This window comes from Pinus tabuliformis, chromosome 9 (assembly GCF_031772625.1).
Source record: "Pinus tabuliformis cultivar Carrire ecotype Pingquan chromosome 9, CPIR1, whole genome shotgun sequence".
In the NCBI taxonomy this organism is placed as follows: domain Eukaryota; kingdom Viridiplantae; phylum Streptophyta; class Pinopsida; order Pinales; family Pinaceae; genus Pinus; species Pinus tabuliformis.
In genome coordinates this window covers 1482625042-1482638483 of record NC_142307.1, presented here as the reverse complement: position 1 = coordinate 1482638483, position 13442 = coordinate 1482625042, and the positions used below count along the sequence as shown (strand labels likewise).

Here is a 13442-nt window from a genome sequence, read left to right as displayed (position 1 = left end):
GGAAAGTGTTCTCACCACACCCATTTTGTCCCTGAAATGGACATGCTTGCCTCTTGGCAAGGTCTTCGTGAGAACATCGGCCACCTGCTCATCTGTTGATATATACTCTAGCTTCATTGCCCCCTTCTAAACATAGTCCCTGATGAAATGATATCTGATGTCAATGTATTTTGACCTGTCATGAAACACTGATTCTACATGAGTTTAATGCAACTCTAATTATCACAATGAATAATCGTCGGTCTTAACTCCTGATCAAATAGGCCATACAACAACTTGTGAAGCCAAATGGCCTCACAACTAGCCTGACCAGCAGCCATATACTCAGCCTCAGAAGAGCTCAAAGCCACTGACTTTTGCTTTCGACTGAACCACAACACAACTGCCAAACCCAATCCGAAGCAACACCCTGAAGTGCTTTTCCTGTCAGAAGCATAGCCTGCCCAATCTGAATCTGTGTAACTTGCCAACCTCACTCCATCTCCCTGCCTATAGTCCATACCATAATCAACAGTCCCTTGCACGTAGCGAAGAATGTGCTTTGCAACTACCCAGTGCACCTTCCTGGGCTCAACCATGAACTGGCTAAGTGTGTTTACTGCATATATATGGCCTAGTGTTGACCAAATACATCAAGGACCCAATAAGTTGCCTATACAATGTGGGATCCACCAAACTAGAATCTGAAGCATGAAGCTTCTTCCAGTTGGTGATCATAGGTGTAGACATGGGTCTACAGTCTGCCATGTGAAATCTACTCAACACATCACAGCATACTGCCCCTACCCCAAAAAGATATGTCCCTCCTCCTGCTACACCTTAAGCCCCAAAAAGTAATGCAAGACCAATGTCCTTCATCTCGAACTCCATAGCAAGATCCTCCTTGCAACCACTAATCAGTCTCTCTGCCCCAATAATGAACAAGTCATCTACATACAACACAAGAATGAGCGGATCATCCCCTACAACAATGTAGTATAGGTTCGGATTTGCATCACTCTTCATGAAACCCATCTGCTGCAAGTATCAATCCTCGAATACCAAGCTCTCGGAGCTTGCTTAAGTCCGTAGAGTGCTCGCCTCAACCGGCATACATGGGTCTCCCACCCAAGTACCTCAAAGTCCTGTGGCTGCTCAACATACACCTCCTCTATAACTATGTTCAGAAATGCGGTCTTCACATCCATCTGATGGATCTGCAAACCCATTTTTGCAACAATAGAAATAAGGGACCGGATAGAAGTGTACCGAGCTACGGGAGCGAAGGTCTCATCATAGTCAACTCCCTCTATCTATGAGAACCTCTAGCCACAAACCTCGCCTTGAAATTCTCAATGTTGCCATCCGCAACATGCTTGATCTTGTAGAGCCACCTGAAAGTCACAACTGACTTGCTCTCAGGCCTAGGCACCACTTCCCAGACATTGTTCTTAATGATAGAGACATACTCCTCCACCATAGCCTCTCTCCATACCTCCTGGCTGACAGCCTCCTCATAGCTAATAGGCTCAGAGTCAACAATGCTGGTAGCCTTGGCTACATAACTACAAAACCGCTCAGGTGGCACACTCTCCTTGTTCACCCTCTTTGGAGGACCAACTGACTCCGCTTCCTTCAAGGTGTCTTGAAGCCACTTGGGCATCCTCTTCCCTTAAGAAGCTTCCCCATAGGGAATCTCATCCTCTGCCCCCTAGTCTGGTGAACCTAAAGGTCTGCCAATTGACCTTGGTGTACCTGTACCAGCACCTGTCCTCGAAGAACCTGTACTGGTACCTGTGCCTGTGCCTGTGTCAGCTGAAGTGCCATGTGAATTTTGTACCAGTGGACTCCCTAAAGAAGTGCTCGGTGAACTCGCCACTGGTGCCCTAGATGTCATTGACACTGAAGTACCTCCTGTACTAGTCAATCCAAAACCCTGAGGTCCTTCTCCCTGTACCTGTCCTCCCTGCTGAGGAGAAGTTTGTGACTCTCTCTCATCATACTTATGTGATCTCCGATAGGCCCTCTCCTCCTCGAACTTCACATCCCTCCTAATCACCACTCTCCGTTTAGAAGGAATGAAGATCTGATAGGCTTTCGAAGTCTCGTTGTAACCCATAAAGATACCCTTCTCTGCCATGGGTTCCAACTTCGTCCTCTGCTCCTTGGGGATTTAAGAATATGTGTGATCCAGGTGGATATTGGTGGCCACCCACCAATTCCACTTGGACCCCCACCATTGCTTCTTTCAGTTTTTCAGTTTTCGTAATTGTAGTACAATTTACTATTTTTAGCAATTTTTTCGGGTCCTGAACTTCCGAAGTCGTTTTGAGGCCCTAAACGACATTTTTTGGGAAATCTGAGAGCAACATGGGTCCATGGACCGATGTTGCTCTTCCCAAAGTTGTAGTACTCGAATAGATCTTTCTAACGAGCTATTGTACACGTCAAACGGAGATCGTATGCCAAATTTACAACCCCAAGAAGTTGATGTACCAATTTACCCAAACGGGGCCCACAGTTTGGCGTTTCATCTTCTAGGGTTAGTTTTTGGATGTTAAGGGTTTTCCATTGTTTCCCAACAATAAATAGGCCTTTGAGCCTCATTGTAACACAATTTAGAGGCATGTAACCGCCACATCTCTTCTCAGAGATAAGTTACCATCGCCCTAGCTGGTTTCTTTCCATTCCTGTTTGTAAGCATATTTCAGTATTTCACATTAATGAAATGAAGTATTATTTCCGCTGCATCTCTGTGTTTATGGTTATCTTTGTAATTTGTTGAGTTCCTGTTTAAATCCGGATCAGTGGTATCAAAGCGGTCTGTTTTTTTTCTCTGTTTTTCTTTGTATGTCCCCAACAAGGTCAAGATAAGAGGATTTAGGGCTTAAACTGGTCGAACCTTTGCAAGACCAGCGTCGCAAATCCCGACGACCTCCCATGGCGGATGAAAAGAAAAACGAGGGGGCAGGAGATCCTATTAAAATCTTGCTCGAAGAAGCCCTCGAGCGACAAAGGAACACGATGATGAATAGCTTTGCCCAGATCCTTCAGCAGCTACCCAGGGGCAACGCATCGGCTTCCAACAGCTACTCTAGAAAAGCCACACCGTTTAAGGTACAAGTTAATTCTGAAATCCCCATATTCAAGGGTCAGATAGACGCAGATGCCCTCGATAAATGGTTAAATCTACTAAAGGGTTATTTTTCTGTACATAATTTTTCTAGTCGGGAAAATATTATTTTCGCTCTTCTCAAAGCAGCCCCCCACGTCAAGGATTGGTGGGAAACCTACTGCGAGCAGAAGAATGAAAGTACAGGCTCACTATTTTCAGCCACGCCCACTTGGAATTCATTCCAGGATGCCATCAAGGAGCAATACTACCCTGTCGGAAGCTATGAGGATCAATACATAAAGTGGACCACGCTGCGACAGTGAAGGGACCAAGATGTGCCGGAGTTTACCAATATTTTCCATACCCTTCGCACAAAGTTGGGTATCAAGGATACGGAGCAGCATTTGGTACTCAAATACCGCGGTTGCCTGCACAAGTACATCCAAGAAGAAATAGAATTCCTGAACATCTCCTCGCTCAGCACAGCATACCGATATGCCGTCAAGGTCGAGCAAAAGTTTAAACAGAAGAAGCGAGACTTTGGATCTGCGAATCCGAAGTAAGGGAAAGGTGCCCCCAAACTACAGAACAAAGGACAAAGCCAAGGCGGGGCGGCCCAAGACAACCCGCCAAAGCTACAAGCAAAAAACAGCGCCGCGAAGCCAAAAAAGGACACGGGAAAGTGGTGTGAGCTCCATAAGAGCTCCACTCACAACACAAGTGAGTGTCGGGCCAAGCAGTCACTGGTGGCCGAGCTAAAGGTTTCATAATCGGATGCATGTTCCGACTCTGAGTCAGAACCCGACAAGAGGAATGACAAAGGGAAGCAGATTATCAATGCGGAGCCCAACGCCACTGTTGCCACCTCGAAGATCCAGAAGGAGGAACCTGAAGATCCAAAGGAGAAGCGTCTCTTCCACTCCCAAATGTGGGTAAAGGGCTCCCCACTACAGTTCATTGTCGACAACGAGATCCAAAAGAACCTCATTTCAACAGAGATCGTGAAGCGGCTGGGCTTACCGACCACAACATATCCACAACCGTACACCATCAGTGGCTTCACCAAGGACGGGATCTTCGCGTGAGCCAACAGTGTCGCCTTCCATACAACATCAAGCCCTTCACGAATGAGGTATTGTGTGACATTGCTCCCTTGAAGTTTGTGATGTATTATTAGGACAACCATACTTGTGGCAACATGTTGTGTATGAATCAAGGCCCCGTGCTGTTATTATTACTTTGGGAAATAAGTTGTACAAGATACCAGAGGTAGCACTGCCTACTGCCATCTCTTTGGTTACTGCAAAACGATGCAGTAAGCTCATTTCCAAAACCGGGAAATTTGTTTTCCTGATAATACGCCCTCAAGGAAAGAAGAGGACGGTGGCCACGACCTCCAAAAAGGGACCCCTCCGCACGACAACTACAGATGGACAAGGTCGTGGAGGAGTACGAGGACATCTTCACCTCCCTCGTAGGGGTTCCTCTGCATTGTCAAGTCAAGCACTCCATCAATCTAACCCCAGGTACGTCGCTGCCCAATGGACCAATCTATCGGCGCTCCGTTCTGGAGAACGATGAAATCAAGAGGCAGATTCAGCAGCCGATGCAAAAAGGTCACATCTGTCTGAGTTCATCGCTATGTGGGAGCCCAATCGTGTTGGTACAAAAGAAGGATGGGACTTGGAGACTCTGTATTGACTATCGGGCACTGAACAAGATCACTGTCTGTAATAGGTACCTGATCCCACAGATTGATGACCTCTTGGATCAACTGAAAGGGGCAAAATATTTCAGCAAGATCGATTTGAAGTTAGGATATCACTAGTACCAATCAAACCCTCCGATGTGTGGAAGACTGCTTTCAAAGCCAAGGAGGGCCTTTTCGAATGGTTGGTTATGCCTTTCGGATTGACAAATGCTCCTGCAACTTCCATGAGGCTAATGGATGACATCTTGCGGCCATTCACCAACTCATTTGTAGTGGTATACTTGGATGACATCCTGATCTTCAGCCAGAGTTGGGAAGAGCACCTCCACCACATCCGACAGGTTCTCCAAACATTGCAGCAACACAAGTTATGTGCCAATTTGGAGAAATGCACTTTTGGCATGACCCAGGTTCAGTATCTGGGATACATTATTGATAAACAGGGGGTGCATATGGATCCAGCCAAGATCCAAGTCATTCGGGATTGGCCATCTCCAACAACTCTGACAGAGCTTCGCAACTTTCTAGGTCTTGCCAACTTCTACCGCAAGTTCGTGTTGGGATTTTCTCATATCACTTGGCCCTTCAGTCAAGTCACCAAAGGAGGAGTGAAAGCAAAATTATTTTGGTTTGAATCTCAACAGAAGGCATTCACAGAGTTGAAAGATCGCCTCTGCTCAGTGCCAGTGCTCGCATTACCAAACTTGCAACAACCATTTGAGGTCAAGACAGATGCCTCTGACTATGCTATTGGGGCAGTGCTTACTCAACACGGGCATCCAATGGCATATCACAGTGAGACACTTTCAAACACAGTCTGGAAGTATCCCACTTATGACAAAGAGATGTATTCCATTGTGTAGGCGTGCCGACAATGGAAGCAGTACATTTTGGGGAAGGAAACGGTCATCCACACAGACCACCAACCCCTGCAGTTCATACAGACCCAAGGGAAATTGCAGAATGATCACCATCGGAAGTGGTCCACATACCTGCAACAATTCCATTTGAATATCAAGTATAAGAAGGGCAGCACCAATAATGTTGTAGATTGCCTCAGTCGACCACCGATCATGGCGTTAACCACCGTGCTCAACTCTTGTGGGCACGAGACTTCTGATTGGCCACTTCTCTACAAAAGCGACCCAGAATTCAGCCACATACCAGACACTCTTGGAGGGTCAGCATGTTCCAGATTTTCACCTCCAAGATGCCCTGTTATGCCACCTGGGTCACCTTTGTGTTCCTTCAAGCGAGCGTGCCAAGATGATTTGGGAAGCACACTACAGTCGGGTTGCTGGGCATTTCGGGGTCGAGAAAACGGTGGCAGTACTACAGAAGTATTTCTATTGGCCGAATCTTCGACAGGATGTCGGGAAGTACATCATATCATGCACTGCCTGCGCCATTGCCAAACCGACCATCAAGAAGCAAGGCCTCTATACCCCGTTGCCTACCCCTAGTCGACCTTGGGAATCCATCTCCATGGATTACATATCAAGCCTTCCTCAACTAAGCATGGAAATGGCTGTGTTTTTGTGGTCATCGACAGGTTCTTGAAGATGGCCATTATGGCGGCCTGCAAAAAGAATATCACAGCATAAGCCATTGCTAAACTCTTCTTTGAACGAGTGTGGGTACACTTTGGGATCCCACAGTCTATCATCTCAGATCGGGACAGCAGGTTCCTCAGTACATTTTGGTCCAGTCTTGGTTGATGCTAAACACCAAATTCACTAAGTCCACAGCCTTCCATCCTCAAACTAATGGCCAGACAGAGGTTGTCAACAGTATGATTGTACACATTCTGTGCATGTACAACTCAAAGCATCCACGCACATGGGACGAGAGCCTCCCCTATGTTCAGCACAGCTACAACCAGGCTCTCCACAACTCAACTGGCCACCAATGTTTTAAAACTCCGACTCCGACTCCGACTCGGCCGAGGGTCGACTCCGACTCCGACTCCAGCTCGGTATCAACTCGGCCGGCTCGATTTCAATGACTCGGTCATTGTAAAAAATACATTAAATATTTATTTTTTATAAAAACACATAATTTTAAAGATTTTCATTCATGTTTCCAAACACACAGCATTAGAATATAGATAGAAGACAACATATGATCAAAGTAGGCTCATGAATATATCCATTATATCAAAATGGCACCCAATGCATTGTCCAATACATACACGATGATGATATAGAGATCAAAACAAAAACACATAACCAAGGAGGCTATAAATGGCCTCTACAACAAAAGTCTGTGACCAGTACTACTGGCTACTGCTAGAGTTGCCAACATCATCTGGCTCAGTGTTACTTGGAAGTTGGGCGCAGGAGCGAAAGTGGGGAGAGAGAGCGAAAACGGGAGCGGGAGCGACATTTTCAGAAGCTCCTAGTTTGGGAGCGAATCCCAGAGGAGTTCGACAACCAATGTCACTAACATCAAGGTACATAGAGGGATTGGTGCTCTTGATTAAATACGAGTTCCATACCCTAATACATGACAAAATTCAATGGAAACATTGCAATCCTCCAATCCTGAAATCCTGAAAAACTGATAAGTCTGCTGGATTTTGAATGAAATCTAAAATTCTACTTTCTCCATATGAAATCCAATGAGGCCGAAACCACTCTCAAACATCCTGAGTCATTTCATGGTAATGTTAAAAATTTAAGTAAAAGGATGAAAATGAAGATTAAGGAGAATGTCACTTTTACTTTAAGAATTTAACATTACCATGAAATTTGAATAGCATATCAATAGTAGAGAGCATTTGAGTGTGTTAAATAGGGTTTGGGAGGGGGAAATGGACCCCAAATAACATTTAACTAATTCATAAAACACATTGGAGTTCAAACCAATCAGCAAACACTTCAAAATTTCATTAAAAAATGTCAAATCGTTGTTTTGATGGGGTTACAGGCCACTGGTTATGACTCGGCCAAGTCAATACAGAAACGGCCAAGTTGGCCGAGTCAGCCATGACTCGGCCGAGTCATGGCTGACTCGGCCAGTCGAACCGTTCCAAGGGCCGGGTCACAGCAGAGGGTAATGGCTCGGATCAACCCGGCCGTTTCGGTATCGAAACGGCCGTTTCTTAAAACAATGCTGGCCACAGCCCCTTTCAGGTGGGCTTGGGATTCCAGCAACTATGTCCCATTGATGTGGCCATGCCATTTGCAGCTACTCACGCAGATACGGCTCATGTCCAGTCCGAAATAGATAAGGTAAACAGCTTCATTGAGCACATCCAACATATTCGGCAGCAGGTCCATGACATTCTGGAGAAATCAAATGCCAAGTACAAGCAGCGACATTATCAACATCGGGTACCACACAAGTTTCAGGTGGGCGACAAAGTTTGGTTGCATTTGCAAAAGGAACGCCTTACCGGAGCCTATCGGAAACTCAAACCACTCCGATATGGTCCTTACACCATTACCAAGGTTGTGGGAGACAATGCATTTGAGCTCAGCATTCCCCCATTCCTTGGCCTACACACAGTGTTCAACATGGACTGCCTTCGGCCATACTTTCCACCATTACTAGACACATCCGACATTGCAGAACAACTCACACCCACAGAGTTAAATCCAGATTACATGGAACAAGCTGCAACTGATCAGATCATGGACAGACAGATCAAGCACACTTGCCAACAGAATATCCAACTGTATCGAGTTGTCAAAGCAGGCCAACTCCTTCACCAAGGCAAGTGGCTCACCAGGGACCAAGTTCAGCGGAAGTTCCCTCATCTCATGGAGGACCTCAACGCAATGGGGACCATTGCTTCCTAAGGGGGGAGGAATGATCCAGGTGGATATTGGTGGCCACCCACCAAATACACTTGGACCCCCACCATTGCTTCTTTCAGTTTTTCAGTTTCCGTAATTGTAGCACAATTTACTATTTTTAGCAGTTTTTTCGGGTCCTGAATTTCCGAAGTCATTTTGAGGCCCTAAACAACGTGTTTTGGGAAATCTGGGAGCAACATGGGTCCATGGACCAATGTTTCTCTTCCCAAAGTTGTAGTGCTCGAATAGATCTTTCTAACGAGATATTGTACGCGTCAAACGAAGATCGTATGCCAAAGTTACGACCTCGGGAAGTTGATGTACCAATTTACCCAAACGGGGCCCACAGTTTGGCGTTTCATCTTCTAGTGTTAGGTTTTTTGATGTTAAGGGTTTTCCATTGTTTCTCAACAATAAATAGGCCTTTGAGCCTCATTGTAACACAGTTCAAAGGCATGTAGCCGCCACATCTCTTCTCATAGATAAGCTACCATCGCCCTCGCTGGTTTATTTCCGTTCCTGTTTGTAAGCCTATTTCAGTATTTTACATTAATGAAATGAAGTATTATTTCCGCTGCATCTCTGTGTTTATGGTTATCTTTGTAACTTGTTGCGTTCCTGTTTTAATCCGGATCAATGTGAGACATCCAAAGATACGAAGATGTCCCACATGAGGCTTCTCTCTAGTGAAAGCCTCCTCCAGAATCATTCTGTGAGGACTCCTGTTCTGAAGATAAATAACATTATTGCAAGCCTCAACCCACAAAAACAAAGGCAACCCCTGATCATGAATCATCGCTCTAGCAACCTGAAAAATAGCTTGGTTCCTCCTTTCTAACACCCCATTCTGTTGGGGGTTGTAAGGAACCATAAACTCTCTCCTAATGCCCTCCTGTGCATAGAAGTCAAAAAACCCACCATCGATGTACTCACCACCATTGTCTGACCTCAAGACCTTAATCTTCCTACCTGTCTGCTTTTCCACAAGAGCTTTGAAATCTTTAAAACCACTGAAGACTTCACCCTTCGTCTTCAAGAAATATATCCAAGTCCTCCTAGAGTAGTCATCAATGAATATAACATAATACTCATAACCACCCAAAGACACATGAGACATACGGCCACTAACATCAGTATGAATCAAGTCTAGTATACCTATAGATTTGTTGTCGCTCGCTGGAAATGGGAACTTGGTGTACTTGCCCAAAGCATGCCCTCTACAGACCTCATAATGCTCGACACTGAAATCAAGAACTCCAGTAGTGATCTCCCTCAGTACTCTCAAAGCTCCATGATGCATATGCATCATCCTCCGGTGCCATAACTCGCACAAGTCTCTACTGCTGGTGGTACTAGTGTGAGTGCTACCAGATGTGCTACTCACCAATGCTCCTGCCGACTGAAAATTGAACCTGTATAGTTTCCCAGAGCAGACTCCAATCACTTTGGCCGAAGTGATGGAAGCTCCCCTAGGATGCATCAATACCTACCCTCCTGAGAAAGTGATGTCAAACCCCTTCTCCTCCATAGCAGACACTGAAATCAAGTTCTTCTTCATCCTCGGAACATACAAAACATCCATGACCTTCAAAGGAGGCAAAGACTCCCTCTCAAAGGTCATAGTCCCCACACCAACAGCTATCACATTGTGATCATCTCCTAGTACAATCTCAATATCAAGTGCCCTCTCTGCAAGCTTTGAAAAGAACTCTCGTGCACCTGTCATATGGCAAGAAGCCCCACTATCTATGTACCACACATTGGATGATGTACTCCTACTAGATGTAGAAGTAATAAATGCAAAGTCCTGATAAAACTGTGAAGCAAACTGCTCCACCTCTGCTGAAGCTGCAGTACCCTTCTTCCCCTTGTTCTTCCTCTTAGGACACATAGCAGCACAGTGTCCCATCTTCTTACATGCCCAACATTTGACTTTGGACATATTCGTATCTTTCTTCTTCTTCCTCTCCTTTCCCTTAGCCCCATCTGATGAGGCCCCTTTCTTGGCCTTCCCTTTATTCTTCCCCCTGGTTGTCAAGGCTACATCCTCCTCATCTGCTATCTTCACCCCACCACTGCCAATCTTTCGTATCTCATGTTGCACACAATCATCCCAGAATTTGTCCCAATTGGGAAGATTCTCCCTAGAGATAACAGCATCTCCAAAGACCTCCCAAGACTTAGGAAGTCCCGCTACAACTATCCTGACTAACTTGTGGGTGCAACTGCCTCACCAATAGCAGTCAAATCATCACTTACCTGTTTGACCCTGCCAAGATAATGAACTACACTTTCAGCCTTTGTCATCCTGATGTTCTTCAATTGTTCTTAGAGTACCATCTTCCTGCTCTCATTGGTACTCTAAGAGTGGTTACAGTTGTCCACATCTGATATGCATATGTGTTTCCTCTCACCTGAGGAACCACATGATCCTTCACACTGTCTATCAAAATCCTTTTTGCCTTTGCATTATTTTTTGTGAATTCAGCAAGTTCATTTGCAGCAGTGGGAGGTACAACCACTTGTCGCACTTATAAAGATACTAAGGGCCGCTCCTAGTTGAATATTGTTGAGAAACCAAAAGGCTAGCAATTAGGGTTGATTTCTCTTTACTTGATAATTGCTTGTGAATATTTTGTTGGCTTCTTATTCTTTTATTATGTTTTTCTTCATCAAACAAGTATCAAAACATAAGAACATGGAGATCACAAGAGACAAAGAACACAAAGATATAGGCTCCTAGCCAAGGCAAAACCCCACAAGAGGGAAAACCCAACTAGCTTCTCTTCTTATGGAATCATATCAAAGTGAGAAATCCAATACCCAAGAATTCAACCTCCAAGACGCCAAGTCAAGCCCTCCAAATTCTGCATTATCATGGTAGAACTCATCAATTTCTGTCACAGGAGATAGCATCAATCTCGCCATAGTAACTGGTATCAATCTCAGCTCATGTGCCACAGGGAGCTTGCTCTTATCTCAAATCATTTGCCACAAAGAGTTTGAATTTATCAAAGATCAACTGCCACAGAGAAATCGCATTTATTTCAGATGTATGACCCAGAAAACTCACACTTCTTCTCAGATATAAGGCTTCAGGAACTCGCAAATCTTCACAATAAAGTAGCCTTTGAATTTCGCATGTCTTCACCTCAGAACTCGTTACAGAAAAACACCAAATTGCTTTCCATTTTGTGGAGGATGTATGCCAATATATAGTTGTTTTCATATGCAAAAAGACACTTCTTTTGAGTGAGCCGGCTTCTCATCTTGGAGAGCCGACTTGACTTCTTGAGGTGAATTGACCCAAATTACAATTTTGAAAATTCTTTTTCCTTTTTCTTTACAAGAAGTCCAAATAGGACTTTCACTCAACAAATCCTAGAAGCATGAAGAACATGCTTAACTAATGAAACAATAATAATAAAAAAGTGTTTTTCTTCTTTTTCTTCTTTTTTCTTTTTACATAAAATATATAATGATACAAGTACAATGATAATTATGAGGACCAAACCTAGTTACATTTCCAACAAATATGAAGGTGTAGAAAAAAATTTAAGACATAAGTGAGAACAATATTCTCTACTAGAGACCAAGCCCACTTCACTAACCAGGATACAAGATCGACCTAAGTGTAACTGTGGTTCACAGCTCAACATCATGTAAATTATTGTGGTACAAGGTAAGGCAATCTTTAGCAACCACTTTTATAAGAAAAAACAGAATCTTTTAAAAAAATTGTTTTAGTGTATAGCATAATTAACTAGTTGATTTTTCAAGTTTTATATCTTTAACAGAGAGTCTTTACGACTTGGAGTTGTGAGTTACAAAGTTAAATCTTAGCCAAGGATAATATACCAGGTTTTGAGCCTTTATCACACGTATATTTCATGGTAAAATAAGTTTTCTGTTGCAGATTTGTGTCGTTTTCTTGTTGGAGCATAACAGATCTGCAAGATTTTCAAGGTTCTAGTCGCATCACAAATAAGTATTTTATTTTGGAATCTCATAGGTAGGCTTTATATTAAATATACTTTGCTTATCTTTCATTTTTAGAGTCTAAAAAACAATATTTCCAATTGTCCTTGTTAGAAATTTTCTAGGCATAGTACCCAATGGGAATCGATCCCCCTTAACCTCACAAGATCAATCTCCAGCTTCTTGTTGGTAATAGGATGTGAAGTGATCCTACAAGGTCTATTTAACATATCCTACCTTATCCACCCCTAGATCATTGACCTAGAGTGCTAAGGCACTGTTTGGGTGACCTTTTCTAGGGAGATTCGCTGTTGTTTAACTGCAGATTTTATAGTCTGCAATCACTAAGCAAACAAGCAAAACAACATTGGAACCCCTCTAACCAAATCTTTAATCACAAAAAGTAAATTTATATTTCGTTAGTATATTTTTTGTACACTCGTTTTGACTACTCACAATGATATATTCTGTACACTTGAGTGCCATATCTTGCTGGTTGTAAGATTTTCTTTGCGAATTTTTACATAGAAACCAGTGGGACAACATGAACAAACAATTAACTCCACCTCATCCATAGACCCCATTTAAGGCACTAATCTTTATTTGGTTCAGTGAGGTATCAAATAGGAACCCTCCCATAGCATTTTTAGAAGAATTTGGGCTTGAAGAGTGGGGTTTTGTGCTGAGGTGACAGTGGGCCCTCATCCTGTGTGCGCCAATCATAGTGGGTTGCCAGGACCTTAGCAACCCTGCTAGTTTGATCAGTAACAGTATTCTAAAATCAGAATGCAGCCAAATCGTAGAGGAAGGCTACACAATGCCACAAACAGCTCCGTTCATAAAAAAGTTTACTAGGGTA

At 43.8% G+C, this 13442-nt stretch overlaps 1 protein-coding gene across 3 annotated transcripts in view; it reads right to left on the bottom strand.

The window, feature by feature from the left end:
* Positions 1-13442, bottom strand: part of LOC149154221 (OVARIAN TUMOR DOMAIN-containing deubiquitinating enzyme 12-like) — a 260615-nt gene that overhangs the window by 197096 nt on the left and 50077 nt on the right. The window lies entirely within an intron of this gene.